The following is a 16,475-nucleotide window of genomic DNA, read 5'->3' as shown; positions in this document are numbered from 1 at the left end:
GGCCCCCCTTCCTCCTCGTCGCCGCGCCCAGCCCTTCTTCTGCCTGGAAGGCTCTCGCCGGGTCTCTGTCGGGCTTGCCCTCTTCTTCTCAGTGCCTGTTACATGTTTATTTGACTCGCTCAGACGGACTTGAGTGAAACTGCACACCCCTCTGGTCCCTTGCCCTGTTCTGTTCCCTGCATGGCCCTTACCGCCTGAGGGGCGCTTGTTGGGTCGCTGTTGCTCGCGTCGGGACACAAGCTGTAGACCGCAGGGACCTGGTTTGGCCCGGCTGTGGCCCCCCCCATCTAGGACAGTACCTGGCACTTCCCGGACATCTCCCAACCAACGAAGGGAAGAAGCTGCAGAATTGGAGACTCTGGCCTGGGAACTCTGGAGCCCGGTGCTGGAAGGTCCGAGTGCGCTCGGGTTGTATCTGGCGCCGTGCTTGGCCGAGAGGTGCACTCGAGTTTCCACCGGGGCTTGCTCCGTTTCCGGCTGGACTCTTGGTGCCCAGCTCCTCGCTGAGCTGGCGGGAGACCCGCTGACGGCCCCCGGGCTGTCCCTTGACCCTGCTGTTAGAGCCCTGCGGAGTTTCTGGTACCTGAGAGGTCGTTACCGCGTGGTGGTTCTCTGTTGTCGCTTCTGTGCCGTGCTAGGGGCCTGTGGTCTTCTCTCCGGTACTAACCCCCCGGAGTAAACTGGAGGCAGCTGCTACTTTGCGTCATGGCTGGTAACGTTCCTCTGAGTTCTCTTGCATGGAGCGCGATACTTAGTAGTTAGGGGTAAGCGAGCAAAGGTTTCTAGATCATAGCTGAATCAGATTTGGCCCAAGTGCGTTACAGGCTCAGATTTTCGTCCTTCCTAACGGTGGCCATTTGACAGTGCTTATGGAGGAAAAGCCCCCAGTGAGTTAGGATGCCCTTCATGGAAAACAGACATTTTTCCAGTAGGGATTGACTGCTGGACGAAGAGAATTCCTGCACAGCGGAGGCTGCGCCGTGCCGTGCCGTGCATGGCGGGAGTACAGAGGCCGTGAAAGGGACTTGAAGCCTTCAGTGGTAGTAGTTTACATCGAGGCTTATACAGGAATTCCGTAAAAGCTGGGGATTTGTGGCGAAAAAACCCTTCAGTGTGATGTTGCCGTTCTCCATAAGTGAAACTGATAAGTTGAACCCACTATTCTTAGCAGACGCGGTTTTCATGTGCTTTCTGGAGTGAGAGCACTTATGACAAGCTTAGCTTTTAGAAGAGGGAGGTGCGTTATAGACCGAGATTTGGAACTGTTATCCTTTGCCTACACGGCGCTGTTGCTTGTTTCCAGAAGCAGAGGTTGTGGCCACACCCAGAATGAAAGTTACACCTACGAGCAAAGAAATGCAATTTAGACCGAATTTTACAAAATTATCCCTGTGTGCTTTATTTCAGTTGAGGGTGTATGATAGGTAAATAATTCACTTTTAAGGATGCACAAGAATTTAGTGCCTCCCTACGTATGTGATCTCAGTCACCTTTTCCTCCACATTGTGATCATCGCTGTCTTCCTGGGCTCGGTTTCTTATTTCTAAGATACGAGAGGTTGTCACCAGATGCCCGTAATAACAACAGTCACCGTGCCAGGTGTCACACTAGGTCCTTCCATGTGTGTGCTCTCACGTAACCCTTGCTGAGCTTCTGTTTATCTCCGCTTTCTGAATAATAATAAGAGCTAATATTTATTAAGGGCTTACTCTGTCTGGCTGTTTTACTTGCTTTACGTGGATTAACATAGTCCTCATGATGGCCTCCTGGGGCAGGTGTTATAATCCTCAGTTTATAGATGAGGAAACTGGTCATTTGACAGTGGTTGTTCAAATTTATGTGCTCATTCGGTGGCGTAGCAAGAATTTCAGATCCTTAACACTTTAATGCTGGGCCCACGCCAGCATAAATTTTATGATTCTGGTAAAACTGGAGTGCTTCTCATCACTGAGAGTAGAATTTATTTGGATTTTTGCATGGTAAGACTGATTATAGTTAAGGTAGCCTACTTTTGACATTGAATGTTAGTTTCCTTAGCTTTGTGACCTTTACCAGGTTGAAAATGGAATGTTACCTATGAGGTCTATCACACTTAGAGTTAGGAGTTTTTTTTAATTGAGGTTAAAATTAACATTCTAAAGTGTGTGGTTCAGTGACATTTAGTACAACTCACAGTGCTGTGCAGCCACCATCTTTATCTAGTCCAGAACATCTCCTTCACCCCAGATGACGCTCTGGTCTGTGTTAAAGACTCACTTTCTGTTTCCTCCTCCCCCCTTTTCTATGGATCTTTTCTTTTCTATAGATCTTCCTATTCTGGATATTTCATATAAATGGGATCCTATAATATGTGACCTCTTGTGTCTAGCTTGTTTAACTTAACATAATGTTTTCAGGGTTCATCTCTGTGGTAGCACATATCAGTGCTTCTTTCCTTGTTAGGCTGTGTATTATTCCGTTTTATTGATGCGTCATCTTTTGTTTCTCCATTTGTCTGGTAACGGGCATGTGGGTTTCCACTTGTTAGCTGCTGTGGATAGTGCTGTTATCAACGTTTGTGTATAAGTCTGTATTTGAATACTGGTTTTAACTTCTTTTGGGTGTACACCTGGGAGTAGAATTACGAGGTTGTGTGGTGATCCTATGCTTAACTCTTCAAGGAACTGCCCAGCTGTTGAGGCGGTACCATTTTACATTAGAATCATAGGATTTTAACATTGGTCTGGTGTTTACCGAGATTGTCCTGAGTGCCAGGGCATCTTACTAAACCCTTTGCTTATATCACCTCCTATAATTCTACCAAAGCTGTTAGGTGGGTCATGCTACTTTGCCAGTGGGGAGACCAAGTGAGTGCGTAGCTTGCCTGGGGTCACCGTGCAGCCTCAAAGACCAGGCAGCCCAGTGCTTCTCAGCCTGGGCCACACATTCTGCTGATGTTAGGCAAGATAGTTTTGGGTAGCATGTAGACACAGGATTACATGGCACCGAATCATAGAGTAAGGAAGTTAGTTTCTTAAGCATTTTGTCTTTCTTATGAACGGAAGTCTGCTGTGACACCATTCAGACACTTCATGCCCCTCTTCCCATATTTTCATTTTCTAAAGAACAGGCCTCAATCTAAGAGCCTTGGGCAGGTGTCCGCATCCAGTTAGAATGTAATCATACTGTATTGTCCTCATAGTCTGTATTTTGTGATTATCTTCTGTTTGTGTCAGGCAATCCTGGCTTTCTATTTATGGTAGTAAATTGAAAGTTTTCTTGAAAATGAAATTACTTGAATTAAAAAAGTGATTCACATCAAAGAAAAAACACTCATGCTGTAAGTGGAGTTTACTCGCTTCCAGTTTAACCCAGCACGTGTTTATTGAATGTGTCCTAAGTGTTCTGTACTGTCCTTGCACCGGGGAATGTAAAGATGACGATAACCAAGTCTTCACTTCCTGGACGCTCTGCAAAGAAAGGAGTTGAGCAGTACGTAGTGAGTTGTAGTGAGTTCAGGTATCGATGTCTACCTGGTACTATGGCAACATGGAGGGACATTTTACTGGGGGCAGATAGGGACAGGGAGAGTGTTAGATTATACATGAGGATACAGACTGGTTCTCATCAAACCAGGTCCCTAATGAATTTTGAATATTGATCTTTTAGGTTCAGGTAAATATCATTATCTCATGCATCCATTTGATTTGCTATTAGTTTTGTTTTATTGAATGAAGAGAATATTATTAAGGTCTTCAGTGGTTTGTTCACTTAATTGTCGTGAGACATGTTTTGATATCTGTAGAGGAATTCAGTACACTCATGGGAAGACATGTGTGTAGGTCTTTGGAAGGTAGTATACTGAATGCTGTAGGAAGACTTGGAGAACATGTTCTGGGAATAACTATAGGTGCATGCAATGAGTGACTAAGACCTGGATTTTGGAGTAGGAATTTGCTGAGTTTGGGAGAGGAAAATGAGGGTGGTGCTTTCCAGTTCAAATAGGGCTTAAAGGGGTCTTAATGAATTTTACAGAATTTTTCACGTTTTAAGTTTTCACAAGCATAGAATCTAACTTTTTTTCCTTCTTGCGCCTTCAGATTTTCCTTTCATCTTTGCTCATATTAGTGCTTTGAGGGATAAGTTCAGAAAGCAACAGGGTTCCTATTTGAAGACTGGCTGGATCTTTTTTTTTTTTAAGAGGAGAAACTGTCTCTCCATACTTAAGCTTCCAGAATGGAGAAAATTACTAATCAATTCACGCACGTATCAAGAGGGGGCAGAAATGTGACATGTCTAAAAACTTTGTTTTAATAAGTAGACCTTTTAAAAATGGACTGTGATTCTATTAGCATTATTTTCTTTTACCTGAGAGATTATGCAGAACTGTGCCTGCATCACACAATTACAACACCTCTGTGGCAGTTAAGTTTATACCTGCAGAATGTACATTAGCTCTTACAGTCTACAGTGCTCATGAATTCCTGTAGAAATAGGAACCTGCCAAAACTCCAGAGTAATATTTAGACAACATAATCAATACTGTGAACTTTTATTCCAGTGTTTTAACTAGGGGGAATGATGATACGGAATTAGGTAAAGAAGCTAAATTTTGAATAAAAACTCAAATATTGTTTATTTTTCTCCTTAACTGAGCTTCCTAGTTGACTTTTTTTATGTTTCAGTCTCTGACCTCTGCTTTTATGAACAGGAGTGTAAAAAAAAAAAAATGCACCTCTCATCAGTTTTTCTGATTATTGCCAGTTTTATTTTTCAGTGTTGGCCCTGATAACATATTTTAGAGCGTCTTTTCTTGTTAAACGAAGTGGCATACATTTACTACACATCTTTTCAAATTAAGAAGGAAAAAGTAACAGAGTGCTTGCCCATTTCTGTTAATCAGCTCTGTATAATTCACTATAATGAATAAGGTTTTCTCCTCCTTCATCATGTTTTTCCTCCCTCCATTATTTATGGGAGCATTTTAATTTTTATTCATTACATTGTTTTTATATTAATGGCAAGATGTATGACTGATATTATATGATTTTTAGAAATTAGTTACTTGGAAGTGCAAAGCCTCACATGAATCAAGTCAAATGATTTCTTTTAAAGGTAAAGAGGTGACGGGTGACTTGTTTTAAGTTGATTGCCTTATCCTAATTCTAATAGGAAAAGGGAAGATAGTAAGCTCTGGTGACCCGAGTGGCTCACCTGCCATTTGAAAAACCTATTATGAACTTGTGTTTTGATTGTTTTGTCAAATTTACACACTTTAAATACCCCTACAGACTGTGGTTGGACTATCCAGCAAATAAATTATGGAGACTATATTAAAAGGACATCAGTGTCAGCATTAGCAAGTTTTCCCTTTTTGTCACTGCTGTTACATTTGCTTAGTTTGGTTCTGGTGCATGGTCCACACGTTCAGTCTGATCGGGTGGGGAATGCAGCTGAGCCCAGCAGCCCTTTCTTAGTGAATTGTTATTCTGAAAGATTTGTCGTCTTTCTATTTTAAAAAGAGTATAGGTAGTGTAAGAAATAATATCACAAGATACTTAACGTTAGTTGGACCGTTGGCTACGGATGACACATGTGAAGTCGAGTCTGCAGTGTGTCCCTCACTCAATATAAAGGACTTGCATAGGGAGGCCCTCAGTCTAGTGGAGAAGACACATACCTTGAAAAATTATTTTAAAAGTTTCCTTAATAACGTGTGCACAGTTTAAAAGATAGTATTACAAGGCTTCTTGTGAAAAATATCAATTCCCATTCTGTCACTCCTTGCCCATGACTTCTGGTCCCTGGAGACATCCTTTTTCAACTCTTAATGGCTTATTCTGGTACTTAAGTCCATATTTCTAAATCACATGATTATGTTGCTATTTTTCCGTTTTTCAAATTTAGACTGGATCTATTAACTCCACTAGGTAAAAGTTAACTCTTATAATGCCCTACGTTAAAATTCATTTTCCCTTTCTTTTGTCATTATATCTTAAGGTTAAATCAACACTCACTGTTTACATTAATAGGACTATATAATGTAACTGTCTATAGTTGAGACATGAACTATGAATATATTTTCTTAATATCCAACTCTTTGGTTAACCTGGAGTTGATAATTGCCTTATTGTTTTACTTTAAAAAGTATATATATCAACAGTTTATCCTTGTCTTCTGATAGAACTGTACCGTTCTCAATAAGGTGGAACCCAACAGTTAAGCGAATTCTAGTGAACGTTTTTCGTGTTCATGAATGCTCACATTTTGAATAGCCTTTCTGTGTTTGGTGAAATGCCTGCATTTAAAACGTCTGCCTCCCCATTTTTTAGAATTCATAACTCAAATTGATAATCTCTCTTACAACCGGGATGCAGTCAGATGACTTAAATTCTTTCAGTCAGACTGACCATCGCAGATTTTGATCTGGAATGAAATGTATTGCTTGTTTCCAAATTTCTATGGCTTGGCAGTAGTTGAGTCCCTGCTCATAACTGGATCCCTCTGACTTGTTCTCTACTCTGTACATGCTATAAAACTTGCTTAAGCTATTCTTAGAATTACTTTGGCCTCAAACTCAATTTTCTGAATCCATGTCTTCTGTCTTTGTGTTTTGTTTTGTTTTAAATTTTGGTGGCTGGGGTACACTCTCTAATAGCGTGTAAAGAAGGATGCAGGAGAGGTGAGTCTTTTGGATATCAGATGCCATTTCTACCATCACACTCGATTGGTTGTTTGGTGGAGTATAGAATTCTAGATTGGAAATAATTTTCCCTCCAAAGTTATTGTTCTGTTGCTGTCCAGGCTTCCAGTATTTCTGTTAAGAAGTCCAGTAAATCGAATAAAATATTAAAAAAAAAAAGTCCAGTAAATCATCCTTTCTATCATCTTTTTTTCCCCCTGTTTGATGACTTTAGAAGCTTTTTATTTCTCTGATTTTTAAAATATTGATGAGCCGTGGAGTTGGTTTTTCTTTTGTTGTTCATTTAGCTGGACCCACCCAGTATGAAACTCAATTCTGGAAATTTTTTGGAGGGGAGGGATACCATTTTTTGGATAATTTCCTCATCTTGATTTTCTGTGTGCTTAGTATTTGGAAATCTTATTAGTTGGATGGTAGAAGTCCTAGATTAACTCTTTATTTTTTAAACCATTTCCTCTGTCCCTTTTTCATTTCTTTGTCTTTTTCTAGTTCCTGGTGGATAGTCTTAATTTGTTTTCCAGCTGTTGAATTTTTTATTTCTGTTTTCTTAGTTTCACTTTCTGTGAACTTTTTGTTCACTAAATTTTCTTTTTTTATACCATCTTATTTTTCTTTCATGGATACAATAGTTTATCTCACTAAAGATCATTTTAGGATCTTTGTTTTCGAAGATGTGCTCTGTAGTTTCCTTGTCTGTGTTTCCTTTGAGTCCTTTCTGTCCTTACTCTTCACTGTCTTTCCTGCTGGACACTTTCTTGAATTGTCTAGTGAGCATTGACTTTCTGTTTATATGTCACAGTTAGATACGGAAGCCAACAGAAAGCTAATAAGAACCGGTAGAAAGCTTTGTGTACTTCAACAGGTGTGTCCACTGATGGGCCTGGATAATGAGGAGGGGATCAGACCATGTTGTTTGAGGACCTTCAGCGGTTATCTCTGTTGTCATCCCTGTCCCCCCAGTCCCAACCCATCCAGAGAGGAAATCAGGGCATCTGGAAGCTGAGTGTACACACACGCACGCACTGCACACACATGCACACACTTCCATTTAATCCTCTCTTTTCCGAGGACCCTTGTCTATTGCCAACCTCTCCAGATGGTAATCCTCTTGACTTCTGACAAGATTGGGGTGAGGATTAGGAAGGCGGGTGCTCTGAACTACTCATTACAGATATTTCACCCAGGCCCCTGCCACCTTCTGATTTCTGAGTCATTGGGGTTCTGAGCTTTAATTAGCTTGCTTCTTATCCTCTCACCTAGAACAAATTAAAACTTTAATTATCACTTGTCTGTCTGCTTTTCTCCTTCCAAAATTTTTTTGACCTCTTATCTGCTATCATCTTAAGTTTTCTTTGTCCTTGTGGGTTTTTACTTTAGAATTTTCTTTACTGTTACCTTAATGGGGTTCTGTGAGGGAGTAGAGATAAACATGAGTATTTAATCTGATGTATTTACTGGAAATCTCCACAAAGACCTTTTTAATCAGTTTTTTTTCTTATCAACCTGTTGTCTGCTTATGAGGTTTTCACAGTGTGTGCCACCTGGTAATACACTAGGACTTTTCAGTGGCTCAAGGAATTTGTAGACTAAGAATAAACCTATGAATAAATGAATTGAACAGCTCAACTGGAGTGTCCTCTGGTTGGCAGGGAGCCTGGCCTGAGGAGGCTGTGTGAGGCAGGGGTGGTGGCCTTTGTTTAGATGAGCCGGAAAAGCCTCATGGAACTCAGGAAGTGCTGCTCCAGGGAAAATGATCTCCCCAGCTGTGTTTAGGACAGAGGGAAGGGGAGGTCGGAAGTAGGAAAGCCAATCAGGCTCTCTTACCAGCCAGAGAACAAATCAGTGCCCCTGTCTAGATCAAAATTCCCTAGTGAAGGGGAACTAAGAGGAGGGTCTAGTTGACAGAGATCATATAAAGGGAAAAACAAATTTGGAGGTTCATTGTATGTGAGAGCAGACATTTTTGTGACATTTAAGTCAAAGATGATCCTAGTGTTTTGAATTTTGAGGATACACCGAATGTGGGCAGTACATTCTGTAATAAAGTTATTAATGCCAATCTACAAGTAGGTAACGTTTTTCTGGTTGTCCTTTGCTTCAGGAGGAGAAAAAGGGCAATATAAGTAAAGCACTTGAAGCTCATGTTTAGTCAGAAAAGAAATTTCTGATTGTAGACCTGGGTCTATAGAAATGGTACGTGCTCTCCACCAGTGGTTTTCCAAATGCGGAGAGCGGTGTCTGTCCTTCCTCACCTGTGCCCGTCCCTCCACCTGCACCCTGGAAGCCGCCTTAGGATCCAGTAAGTACGACAGCGAAGAGGAGCAGCGGTCCTGTTGGCCCACGTGCCGCCTCCACTTTGTCCCGTCCAGTGTCCTGGCAGTTCTCATCAAATCTGGTGATAAGGATCATGACGAAGACTTGAGAGAACCCTCAGTACTGGACGAAAGGGGAAACGATGGTCGTTTAAGGTAGAAGACTGCACTAAGGTCTGGGCTTACATGTCGTTTTTAACAGTAAGAGATGAAACCGAAGGAACTTTCTGGTGAGTACTTAATACTTAATACTACCCGACACATGACATTAAGCGTCGTAGCATCGTCTTCGAGCACGGAAGCGTTCGGTGATCTTCTGCGTTGGAGTTTTATCTGAGGCAGGCTTCTGGTATCTGTATGTGTGGCCCCGTGCCAAGACCAGTGTGAAGCTAAGAACAACAACAGCAAACTGTTAGGGTAATTAGAACAAAAGTCAAGTTTGTAGACTTATGTGTCAGGAATAAAAAATAAGAGTCCGATTTCTCTGGCCAGTGTCTGGTGTTCGCGTTGCTGTTTATGTAACCGTATGTATAGTCTTTGGAAGCGATCGTGCGCTTGCACAATGAGTATCTGCCTGCTTCCCTCAGCTTTCACAAGCCTTATCTCTCTACGTCTCCATCACTATTAAGTCACCAGTTGGTAATTAGGATCCTCAGGAACAAGATCGTACATATAGCCCACCATCCTGGCTGGAGGCTGATACTCTTCCCTGAACATTTTGGTGCAATGGTGTTGGCCTCATCCTCAAGCCCCCTTAAGTTAAAAATACCCGGTGTGTGGTCTTGCCAGCTGGCCTAAGGCCAGGGTTTTTATAGCCTTGTCTGGCCTGGGAATGGAGCTTAGCACTGGGGGGAGGGGCAGGAGTCGCCCTGTGGGTAGGGTCCTTGCTGGCTTGGGAGGCCCCCCCACCCCCCATCCTGTCTTAGCTCTGTCATCCTAAACAAAATAGAAGGGTAATCTGATGCCAGCGTCCTCTCTGATAGCTTTTGGTGACTTGTTTGTTAAACGAACCAAGGAGACAACTTCGAGTACATTTTCCCATTATTTTTGAAGCCTGTTGTACCATCTGCTAGGGAGAAAACTTCAGTGCCTAAGTACATATACTTTAACTAATTAATTGAGCCCCGGCTTCCTAGAGAAACATGTTTATTAAATGTCAACAAATTTGGGACATTTAGTCTTCATTTCTGGTCTTCTGTGTCCAGTGGCATTTATCCTAAATTATGTCCGGAATTTCCTTGGGATTATGCTTGCTACTTTTCATTCCAAATTCTTGCTTAGTTTCTTCGGAGGGTTTCATTTATTTTCATAGTTCTTCCCTAAGAGTACCTAGAAAAACATTTTTATCTCCTGTTCTCTCTCCTGGCTTTTCTGGATGCTGTTTCGTACACCAAAACCTTAGGGTTAAAGTAATAAATGCCGTTGACACATTGCTTTGTTTTGTTATTAAACCCTGGTGAAGAATTGGGGGATGTAAGAATGATGCTACAGAATTTTCATTAAAGTAATTTTCAGGCCATAACCTTTAGTAGTCACAATGTGTGATCTTCTGCTTACGACTTAAAAATATTAAATAGCAGAATGTGAATTCCATAGAAGTCTCTGCCTAGACGTGGTTCAGAAGAGTCAAAATTTAAACACTACTCTGTGTAAACTCTTAACCATCTTTGTATGTTTTTCTGGCCTGAAGAGGAGACAATCACATTAATTTTCTCCCTCCTTTCTTACTCACTACTTGATGGAAGGGGAAAAAGAAGAAAAAGACAAATATTTGTGTGGGTGAGGGAGGGAGGGGGTGTTCGGTTTTGTTTTGTTTTGTTAAAGCTTTTACAGAGCGAGTAGGCAGTAAGCTGATTGTAACAGTTTGTGCAGACCCCGAGGAAGGGAAACCGTGTCGTTGGCCCTGACACTGATGATTGAAGGACAATCGTTCGCTTTCTCTTGTGAATTAAAAATGCATGAGAGCACCTTTTTGACACCCGGTTTGCTGAAACATCACTGCTGTCTTTTTTGGAATACTCCTGCGGATGTTTTTGCACAAAGTGGTATCTGTCCGAACTTGAGGTATCCTTGCATGGCTGTGTTTGAGCAGGCAGGGCTGGACAAGTTTTAGCACATAGTTACTTGTCCCAGGGCTGCTGATCACGAGGAGAAAACGTTTTGCTGACGTGCAGCAGAGTTGATGAACAAAGAACTGTACCAGTTTATATACCGGACTGTCCCTAATTACCGCCCTCCCATTTTGAATCCTCACTTCTTTTTCTGAAAGTAGAAAAGATGGGACATGTGGTGGGAAATCTGGAGAACGCTGGAACGCTGTATGAGTGGACCCTGTGTTGCTGGTCAGTCCATATTCTTATCTTAGAGGTTCCGGTGATCCCAGACATCTCCAGCATTCTTTTTCAGGTTGGAATTCTCATAAGAAACTATGTAAATGTTTTTCTTTTGGAGGAACTGTCTCTAAAGTATAAGTGGCTTTTATAAATTCATATTGTGGACTCCTTATTTTGTAGGCTGGGAAATCCATAGGAACAATCTTACTTTTAATGTCTCTTATCTTCATGACTCCAGGGGCGTTAGTAGGCTGAATGAGTAGGGACCACTTCCAGATCTTGTACGCACACGTGGTATTTTTTAATAACCAAGGTGCACACGCCCACAAGTGTTTCTGCTTTATTTCTTGGAAAATGCTGAACTTCACATTTTGAGGGGAATGGGAAAATAGTTCTATTCTCTTCCCCACACCCCCCATTATAAAGTACTGCTTGTTAAAGATTAAACATGCTTTGAAAATGCTTAATGCAGAAATGGTAAAAAGTCTAAAAAGTCTCTGAAATCACGTCAGGGTAACAAGTCTGTTGTATGTACTTCTAAGTAAAGTTTTAAAATGATGCAGTGTTACACATTTTCTGCAGCTAGCATTTCTCGCTTAATGAATCTTAGACGTTTTCTTTGTGTTTGCACATTCATAGTGCTGGGCCATATTCCTTTGTATGGATATACTGCCATTTGTTTAACTAGATTTCTGATCGGGGGATATTTGGGTTCATGCCAGTATTTAACGGTGACAAATGACGTTGCAAAGAGTGTTCTCTTACAGTTGTATCCTCATGAAAGTATTTCTTTAAGATAAATTCCTAGAAGTAAAATTGGAGGGTCAAAGAGTCAGGGTCTGTTTTCCTGTAATAGGAGGAAGACATTCAAAACCCAAGAACCCAACTTTCCCTGGTCTTCTGCTTTGCAACAAGTATCCTTTTTCTGTATTATCAAAAGTAGGACTCGGGGCGCCTGGGTGGCTCAGTGGGTTAAAGCCTCTGCCTTCGGCTCAGGTCATGATCTCAGGGTCCTGGGATCGAGCCCCACATCGGGCTCTCTGCTCAGCAGGGAGCCTGCTTCCTCCTCTCTCTCTGCCTGCCTCTCTGCCTACTTGTGACCTCTGTCAAATAAATAAATAAATAAATCTTTAAAAAAAAAAAAAAAAGTAGGACTCTAGGTAAACTGCAGTTTGGAGGGGTGAGCGGTAAGTCCCTGAGGGTTAGTTTTTGTTCGAAAATGGACGTCTTTGTCATTTGACTTTTTCCTTTAGTCTTTAATCTGCAGCTGAAAAGCTTTACATGAAACAGCTTTGAAAATTTAGAAGTTTTGCTTGCGTTTTATAATAGATGGCTGATAAAATGATAAACATAATCTGTTTGCTGTGAATACTAGTTCCTTCTGTTTTATGATCTGTACTGTAGCCCTTAATGTTGGGAAACTTCTTTGAGTTTATTCTTTGCCTGTGTGTTCTTTTTGATTTTGTAGTCACATGACAACTAACTTAAAGTCTAGAAAGTGGATGGTGTCCATTGGTGAGTAATCTGTTGAACCTTGTTCTGTGTAAAGTACTCAACAAAATATGACCGTTTCCATCCCTAGGTAGCTGGGGATTTGACTGGGGTTAGAAGCCATAAATGCCTCCAAGTGTGCAAAGTCATGTGAGGTAGAGTAGGGTGAATGGAAACATGGTTTAACAATCCCTTAACTTAAAATATAGTCATTTTTAATGAAAAACTCCTCATTGTAATTGGTACAGTTCTACTAATAAATATTTAACACACAAGAAGTTTTTGTATTTTTTCCTCTTTGAAAATTAAAGTTAGGGATGCCTGGGTGATGCAGTTGGTTAAGCATCTCACTCTTGGTTTCAGTTCAGTTGATGTCAGGGTCATGGGGTCAAGGCCCGCTTTGGGCTCTGCATTCAGCATGAAGTTTGCATGAGACTGTGTCTCGCTCTGCCCCTCCTGCTTGTGCTCTCTCTGTCTCTGAAATAAGTAAGTAAATAAATCTTTTTTAAAAAAAAAGAAAATTAAAGTTAGAGTTAATATCACTTTGGAATTTTTGCTGAGTAGAAAGAATTGTATACTTAAATTTGATCAGCGTGACCTATTTAAGGCCTATGTCAGATAACTAGTTTTGCTGTATTCCTTGCAGCTGTTTTTTGGGGGGTTTTGTTTTTGCTTTTGTCTTACTCTAAATGGTCTGGGGCTCAGTAGACATGTTTGAAAGCCAGCGACTTGAAGATGCTAAACTTACATATCTTTCTTTGAAGCCACATTGAATTAAAAAATGAAAAAAGGGAAAATGGCTTACATTTTTTTTTTCTCTGACAGGAGAAATGATAGGTATTTTCTGTAAAATGTCCAGATAATGTAACAAGGATTGAGACATAAATCCCTGCATAGTTCTTCTATCCAGAGATAAAAACTGGTTAACAAGGTTTTATATGCATCTCTAGAATTTTGCATATATGTCTAACAAATTTTTGTTAACAGCGTGGGGCACAGTTCACTACGTGTTCTGTGTGGTTGTATTATCCTTACCATGTTGCCCTGCACGAGCTCTGGTTCCTTCAGTGTTCCTCTTACATACAGAAAGAGTCTGATACCTTGGGTTCTCTGTGTATGCCAGGGCCCCCTCCAGCAGTCGGGGCTGTTCCTCAGTCCTCAGAAGCCTGGAAAGGGGACTCAGAGCTTCTGACTTTGAAAAGGAAGCATACACCCTCTTTTTTTCTGCAAATACCATCCCGTCTTTAAGGATTCGGCTTGTTCCTTGTTATTCTGCAGCTTCTGTTTTCCGGTTTGCTTTTGACACTCCCATATTTAATTGTATATTGAAGAAGTAAAAATAACGAGTGTATTTTCTAAAGGAAGATGTTTTTTGGAAAGGACCTGTTCTCTCTGTGACGGTGGATTAGACTCCTGTAGGCTGCGGATCTAGGTTATTGCAGGGTTTGCTTTCTCCAAGCTGGAACTGTCCAACTGCTGTGCTATTTCAGACCTGGCCTAGCTTTCCCTTCCAAGCTCCAGAGATAATTTATAGCTGTAGGGTGTCAGGAGTGGGCTCGAGTTGGGCCTGCACCGCGCAACATGGAATTTTGCAAAGATTGTTAGTTGAAATTACTGTTTCAGCATTCACGTGACGAAGTACAGTAAACTTCTTGCACAGTTAATTTATTTGAGTATTTATTGATCGAGCCCTTCATGTAGAGTACTACAATAATGAAAAAGCCCAGCACATGTTCAGAGCTGATGTGGCTTTTTAAAAAATTCTGGGCTTGAGTCGTAGTCAGCTAAATGATCTTTAGCAAAATTGGCAGTAAATGGATACCCATGGGCTGGGAATCAGCTGCTTTTCCTTTGAAGGTATTGCAGAGCAGTTGTTAGCTCTAAGTGTTAGGTTAGTCTGGAAAAGGGACATTTCCAGTTGTGTAGATCCTTGTTATTTACATATTTTCTTCCAAATCGGGGAACGTTCCATTTCTGCTCTTTATCTCTGGCATAAGCATGTGGGGACTTTGATTGAGAATATTTTGTTTGTTCAGTTTGTAGTAGCCTTCATAAATTCAGTTGGTTTCTGTGTTTAAGTCTCTTTTAACTTAAAAATAAATTTAGGAGCCAGTGATTGGGCTTTATTAATACAATGTTTTCATAAAAATTAGACTTCTACGACTATGACTCTTTTCCAGCCAGAAGGATATAATTTTTTTTTTTTTCTCTCTGAACTCAGAATTTTACCATTAGCAGATGTTTTTCTAAAACTGACCACAAGGAAACATGTCAAGACTAACTCAGGATTATACAGAAAATTAAACTATGATTTAATTACAACAATTGGCTCTCTGTCTCTATTAATAGCTAATGACTTATATTTTCCCATGCCTGTGAGCTATGCTTTACTGTGATTTAAAGCTTTCAGATATAATCATTAGGGTTCCCAGAGATAAGACTTTCCTAGAGACTAGGTTCTTTCTTTTCATTTACAGTTGAGTTTTTATACTCAGTGTTTCTTCCTCCTCCATTTAATTGGGAGAACAGAGAAAGAGAGGTTTACCAAACAGATTTAGGCTTGAAAACCCAAACCTTCCTTATGCTTTTCTGAGCTTAATGTAAAAATGCAGCAGAATCTCGTTATAATGCTGATAGAAGGGAAAATACCTAGAAACCTTTAATGTTACCTTGAGGAATGTACTGTATGCGTTGTTGGCACACGTGCAGTCTGTTTGACACACCTACCAGGACCATAGTATAGGGTAGTACTTTATGATCTTATAGAACTTAAGGACTGGATTAGAAATTAGAACTTCAGAATTCCGGGTTTATACCTGTGCTTTAAGTCTTAACACGTTGGAATTATAGCCATTAAATCAGCCTGTGTCCTATGTGTTGTGAGACTAGAGCAAAGTCTATATGGAAGTGATTTGAAATACTTTTATATATTCTTTAAGACAGTCTTGTCATTTTCTTCATTCAGAGTCCTAGGATTGTCTTGATGAGTTTTCTTTCCACTTGGGGCATGATAATGGGCCCTAATGGTAGATCCCAAAGTTGGTCAATTCGGGCCCCGGTATTTTCTCCGGAGGCTTTGGTCTACTTTCAGGTCACCCTGTGGGTTGGGGTAGGTAGAGCTGGAGGCTGTCAGAAGCCTGCTTATTTGTTCTTCTGCTGAGGCATTTGATGGTAGGATGAAGGTCTGACTCCTTGTTTCTCTGGATTTGCCAGCACAGTTGCCCTTATGTTGTGTTACCCTCACACTCCTTCCCGTTGGCTTTTGAGCTCTCAAGCTCAGTCTTAACCTGTGAGAGATGGTTTCTGCATCTCTAAGATGGGTCTGGTATTACTATCTGCCTCCATAGGTTTTTATGAGGGTTAAATGAGATGATACATGTAAAGAATTTGCCAGTAGAACTCACAGAACTCCACATACATGCACACATACATACACACACCTACTTACACACACACACACACACACACACACACAATGTATGTGTGTGAAAATGTTGTTTTGAATGTTTTCACAAAACATATGGTTCTTCAGTGAGTTGTGAATTATGACATTAACAATTTATGAACCAAAGCTAGCTAGCTAACTTCCCCCTTTGTCTTTCTTCCCTTCTTTTTCTTCCTTCCTTCCTTCCTTCCTTCCCTCCCTCCCTCCTTCCT

The 16,475-nt window shown here is 40.9% G+C and overlaps 1 protein-coding gene across 6 annotated transcripts in view; it reads left to right on the top strand.

The window, feature by feature from the left end:
* ARID1B (AT-rich interaction domain 1B) overlaps positions 1-16,475 on the top strand; it is a gene marked incomplete at its 5' end in the record, with an annotated part of 439,771 nt that overhangs the window by 62,598 nt on the left and 360,698 nt on the right. The gene's annotated exons all lie outside the window — the stretch shown is intronic.

Source organism: Martes martes, assembly GCF_963455335.1.
Source record: "Martes martes genome assembly, chromosome: 6".
Classification (NCBI taxonomy): Eukaryota; Metazoa; Chordata; class Mammalia; order Carnivora; family Mustelidae; genus Martes; species Martes martes.
The sequence above is the reverse complement of the archived record's forward strand: the minus strand, read 5'-3'. Positions and strand labels throughout refer to the sequence as shown.